Below are 6,000 nucleotides of genomic sequence, written 5' to 3'. Positions count from 1 at the left end.
CCACAGCCACAGCAACGCAGGATCCTCAACCCACTGAGCGAGGCCAGGGGTCGAACCCGCATCCTCACGGATGCTAGTCAGGTTCATTAACTGCTGAGCCACAACAGGAACTCCAAAATTGTATACTTTTAATGTAGTTTTAGGTTTGGAAGAAAGTTCAAACTTACAAAAGGGTTGCGAGTGTACACAAATAATGCTCTTTTTCTTAAACCTGATACTATGTGACTCCAAATTCTTTAGCGTGCGTTTCTCATAAATAAGGATATTCTCCTACATACACACAGCACAACAATCAAAATCAGGAAAGCAACACTGACCATTATACATAACTGACACGTTCAATCTTCAGACCCTATTAAAGTTTTGCCGATCCTCTCAACAATGTTCTCTAAAGTAGAAGTTCCTAGTTCAGAATCACATTGTTAACCTAAAACAAAGAAGCAGTTATCTGCAAAAAATGGGTTTCTTCCAGAACACTAAAGAGCGCACTTTGGGCCATGCAGTTTCCATAACAGAAAGCAAACTCTCTCTAGAAGAGAAGGGAAAGCTGGGAGGAGCTGTTACAAATAAAAAGTCCATTGGAGGAAACTGAGAATTAGAAATAGAGCGGTTTTTCCACGGGCTGAGTTGTGGCGGCCTCTCATTGGCTGAGCTGTTGCCAGGCGAAGGGACATTTCCTTCCTCCTCCAAGGGGTAGTAGAGCAGTGTCACTTCCTGCCAGAGCTGCCAACCTGTATTGACTTGAGAGCTCCCGATTCTGGCATCCTGACTTCACTTTAATGAAGTTTCCCTATTAATTTTCACAGTGCATAGCATTGCGTTGTCTTACCATGTTCTGGCTCCCTTCAGGCTGGAAGTTTCTAGTCTTCCCTTGATTCCTTTGGCATTTCTGAAAATCCTGGGTCATTTTTTTGGAAGAGTTCTCCTCCACTCGTGTGTGGGACTTTTTCATGCCTCGCTTCAGTTTCTGCAGCTTGTAACAGGAATGTCACTGCAGTCCTACTCAGTGCATCCCGTCACATGGTGTGTGATTTCAAGTTGCCCGGTGACAAGAGTTTCTCACTGATCACTTGATGAATGTGATGTCTGGCAGGCTTCTTCATTGCATGGTAACCTGTTTTCATGTTTTTGTTAATAAATATTTTGTGTATGAATGTACTACTATGTCCAAACCTCTTTCTTCATCAAGCAGGCGATTTTATTCACTTACTTATTGGCATCGGTATGGACTCAGAGCTTCCTATTTTATTCAGTGGGTGATTATCTATTATAGTCATTATTTATTTTGATGGATAAATCGACCAATGTGACCAGGACTCTTTGACTCTTTCTCACCCCTACTCTGTTACAACACTCAGACCAACGGCCCCCTTTTGGGCCACAACATCCTCAAACAGAAGCCTCCTCAGCCCGCTTGGTCTCTGGCATCTTGCACTGGGACTTTCCATGTGAAAAAGAAGGCTCACCCTGGGCTTTCATGCCCCAGAGTGGGCCACCCCTTCATGGGGACCTTCTCTTGCCCTGCTCTTGCCCCAGTACCCTCTCCCAGACCATACACTCTCATGACTCCCCAGAGCCCACTGGGTCCTGCTAGGCAGATGCACTCTTTACTTTGCTCAAGCTCTGACCCCGTGCTTGGAAGCCCTGTCTGGGGATGTCCTTCCCATCTCATTCAGCTCCCGGAGGCTCCATGTATGAAGCCTTCTTCACCCTGCCCAAGATCCCTTCCAATAATCAGTGATTTGAATAGAGCTTTGGAGACCAGCTCAAAATGCAAATATATTGTTAGGGAGCCACCTGATGGCCATTCCTATATGTCAAGGTGGCAGGCAGATGCAAAGGCAGAGACCCCAGGTGAAGAAATTTTCAAGAGTGGAAGAAAGCTCTGGCACATTTCTGCCCAAAGATCTAGGACCCAGGGATTTGGGAGACTCTAGAACAAACCTCAGTGGATGTATTCCGTCTGCCCCCGGGAAGACGGTGGGCTAGGTGCCATACTTAGCCAAGGTAAATACAGGGTTGAAAACTGACCCTCACAATATCAAGTAGCATGGTTCCCTTCCAGACTCACTTACACATGAAGATAGATTAAATTGAGACTGCTGGCCTCCTTACTCCATTCAAGTCCCTTTCTCCCTCCTTCGTCCCTCCCTCCTCCTGCTGTCCTCCTTGTAAATCAGAACACGTTCCTTCGGTGTCTGGGGATTCTGAATCACAGACTAGAGTAAATACGGTAATAGTTCTTTTCTGATACGATACTCCTGGAAAGAGCCATCTCTGTGTCATTGCTTGTTCCCAACTAGTCCTCACTAACCTGACCTTGGGACCTGTTCTCTAGGGTTCCAGGCATTGCCCTCCCCACCCCAGCCCCTTAAGAGCACCAAGACACCTGCACGTTATGTCAGTGACTAGTACCTTAACATATTTATGGAGTTAATAATCCGGTAATTTTGCACCTCACCAAATCTCACAACTATTCTTCACAATTATTCTCATCTTTTTATGGATTGAAAAGAGAAACTGAAAAATGTCAAGTAGTGAACCCACCATACCGGAAAACACATCTCAGAATTCCAAGCCCAGGACTTCTTCATTACTCATAGTTTCCTTCCTCTTGTGTGAAAGACTTAATGCTTTTAATGAAATTAAGTAAAACAAAACTAAAACCCAAACTCGCCTCCCGAATGTCCCATCAAACTGGGACATTTCACGTTGACAATTCAGCGGTTCACAAGCTCTCTGCCTCTGAAAGAAGGATCTGTAATTTCTCATCAAGAACGGCAGAGACTGACTGCACAAAACGCATGGGGTGATGGGCAGAATAGATTACCTTGTTGCATCTATGAATGTGAGAAGGCGATGGTTGACCTATTAGATTTTCTCCACACTGATGAAATTTCAGATGGCAGCTTCACTTAGAAACTAAATTAGTTGAAAACCTCCATCCTGTTCAGGAATAATTTAGATTCTGAATGGATTATTTACTTTTCTGCTTAGTCATATCTTTGGCATCAAAAAATGATTGGAGAAAAATCTGCTGCCTCATTGTTTTTGGAGTCCACCTGAATTAACTATGAAAGTCTTATTTTCCTCCTATGGTGGGAAAATAATCATTCAGGCATTTGTGGTTTACTTTATTCACTGGTTCATTTATTGAAGCAGTCATAAATTATCAGTGTGATAGAGTGCAGAGTTTAAAACTGCAGTGAATTACTGCTCCCATTCTCTAAAGTAAAAAATTGGGGGGCGAGTTCCCGTCATGGCTCCACAGAAATGAACCTGACTAGTATCCATGAGGACGTGAGTTTGATCCCTGGCCTCGCTCAGTGGGTTAAAGGACCTGGCATTGCCGTGAGCTGTGGTGTAGGCTGCAGACAAGGCTCGGATCTGGCGTTGCTGTGGCTGTGCTATAGGCCAGTGGCTACAGCTCTGATTCAACCCCCAGTCTGGGAGCTTCCATATACTGCAGGTGCAGCGCTTAAAAGACACACACACACACAAAATTTTAAGATCAAAAATGGGACCTGTGGTGTCTAGATGCTTATTTTTTTAAAGCACTCCCCATTTCCTTTCTCCTCTGAAGCAGAGAAAGTCTGGATCGTGATCACAGCAATGCTACCTACACCAACCCTCTCAGAAAAAAATGCATCTGTATCAAGAGCAAAGGCGAGGCACCTCAAGAAAGTCCTGCTCTCTAGGCTTTCCAGACCTGGGAACACAACTCTGGTGACAAATGTGATGGGAGTAATACACCGAGATCAGGCCCCTCTTCTTCTGTTAGTGCTCCGTTGCATAAGCTTTGGGGCTGACCGTGCCTTTTGCCAGGGAGGTACCCCAATACTTAAAGATGAAGAGGAGACCCTGTGGGGTTCAGAGGGAAGGGAAATTACTGGGTTGACTTGGGATGGAAATTATCTGGATTTCTTCAGCTTAACCATTAATTATATTTATTGTCAAAATATCACATGCAATAACAAACCAGTAATTTATGCTAAAGGCTGATAACACAACAGATTCAAGAAACAGTGCCTTTTGCCCACTTTTATTCTTCTCCTCCCAGAGGCAAACCCCTCCCCTACTTTTTAGTTTCATTTTGCTTACACTGACTTTATTTTTTTTTCCATCAGTTTATCCATCACATTAGAATCTTTGCTCATTTATGCTGCCTCTCATATACCCCAATACCCCAAAATATATGTTTCAACAGCTTTAAATACATGCTTGCTGATTTCAGTATTCTGACTATAAAACTTTTTTCTGCTGAGTAAAGTGGTATATCATGGTTAAATTTCTCTTCTTGTACAACTATTGCATTATCTCTGAAAATAATAATCACTTTACTTTTGGGATCTTAGATTTATTTGACATCTAAGTCTTTCTGCGTCCTCTATAAATTTGTTAAACATCTCTTCCATCTGCTTCCCCTCCAGTCTGAACTGTCAAATATTTTAAAGTTCTATTTATGTGATTTCTGAATCTTCTAACCTGTTAGACTGGGTGGCCTTGGGACTGACTTTGCAGTTATAATTAAGGTTTTTTAAAAAATATGATTCTGGGAATTAATTAGTTTTGCTTCTATACTGTGTGTTAACTTTCATTGTCTCGAATGATGTAGCTCTTCCTCCGCCCATTTTTGCTTGTTTGCTTATATCATAATTTTAAAAAATCCATATGTAATAATACAACCTGGCTTAAAATTCTAGATTGAAAATATATTGAGAGCTTGAGACAGGGAAAAGAATTAGCAAATGTCAAGGAGAATAAATTATTCGAGAAGTAGGAGAAAATATTGAGAGCACCCCAGACTAATGAACACAATGTCTCATTTAAAAAAAAAAAAAAAAGGTGAGGATTAAGACCTGGCATTGTCACTGCCATGGCTCTGGTTACAGCTGTGGCTCAGGTTCAATCCCTGACCCGGGAACTTTCGCATGTCGCGGGCACAGCCAAAAAAGAAATAAAAAGGTAATTATTTGCGTAGAATGCCTTCCAGAATTCAATTCAAATGAGAACTTCAAATTTCTACTAGGTTTTGCCGAACAGTTGTCATGGGTGTTCCTAATAAAAGCAGTTTAACAGAAAGCTAGGGGTAAAGAAACTGGTCGAGAAGGGTCGAGGAGGGGGTAGGCAGTGGACACTGAGGAGAGTCTTTGGGACCCTTTGGGAGTCTTTGCATAAAGGAGGTGGGGGGATAAAAAGAAGACAACCACCCTGGTGCTCTAGACAAAATACAGTGTTTTATACGATTGCATGCTGCCCAGTAGAGAATTTTAAAAAATGAATCATTCAGGAAAGGAGATAATTCCAAGTTTATGAAATTTTTTTGAGCACTAATATGTCCTTTCTGCCTGACTCCAAGTAGCTGTATCATGGTTCTAGCACAATCTTTCACACCGTGCTGAAAACGTCATTTCTAGAACTTTCCATTATGGTTTCTTGCTGTCTATCCATTCTAGAACTTTCCATTATGGTTTCTTGCTGTCTATCCATCCTAGATATAATAATAATTTGTATCTGCTAAGTCCCAAACTCCCAGTCATGCTTCCTGCACCTTCCCCCTGACTCCCACCCTTGGCAACCGCAGGTCTGTTCTCTATGTCTGTCAGTCATTTATGTTTCATACATAAGTTCATGTGTGCCATATTTTTTCATTTTTTCAAGTTTTATTGAAATATGATTGATTTGCAATGTTGTGATGATGTCTGCTGTACAGCAAAGTGATTCAGTTTTACGTATACACACAACTATTCTTCAGATTCTGTGACTTTCACCCAATTTCTAGTCCCTCAGTTCTTCATGACATCTTTCCCGTCAGGATTCTATGCACCTTATCACTGTCCTCTAGATGCAGTTCTGTTTGGCAAACTCCTTTCAAAAAGGAAGTGCTCTGAATTGGATCCAAGGGCTTTTGTATGAAGACAAGGAGCAAAATTTCCTTCTTAAAAGTGATGGAGAGACTTTGAAGGGAGTACAATATGCAGATTTGCATAGTTTAAGGTC

The sequence above is a fragment of the Sus scrofa genome, chromosome 4, assembly GCF_054392235.1.
Source record: "Sus scrofa isolate SSC_HxYL_T2T_F1_AM1 chromosome 4, Sscrofa_HxYL_maternal_Yorkshire_Landrace_v2.0, whole genome shotgun sequence".
NCBI lineage: Eukaryota > Metazoa > Chordata > Mammalia > Artiodactyla > Suidae > Sus > Sus scrofa.
The sequence above is the reverse complement of the archived record's forward strand: the minus strand, read 5'-3'. Positions refer to the sequence as shown.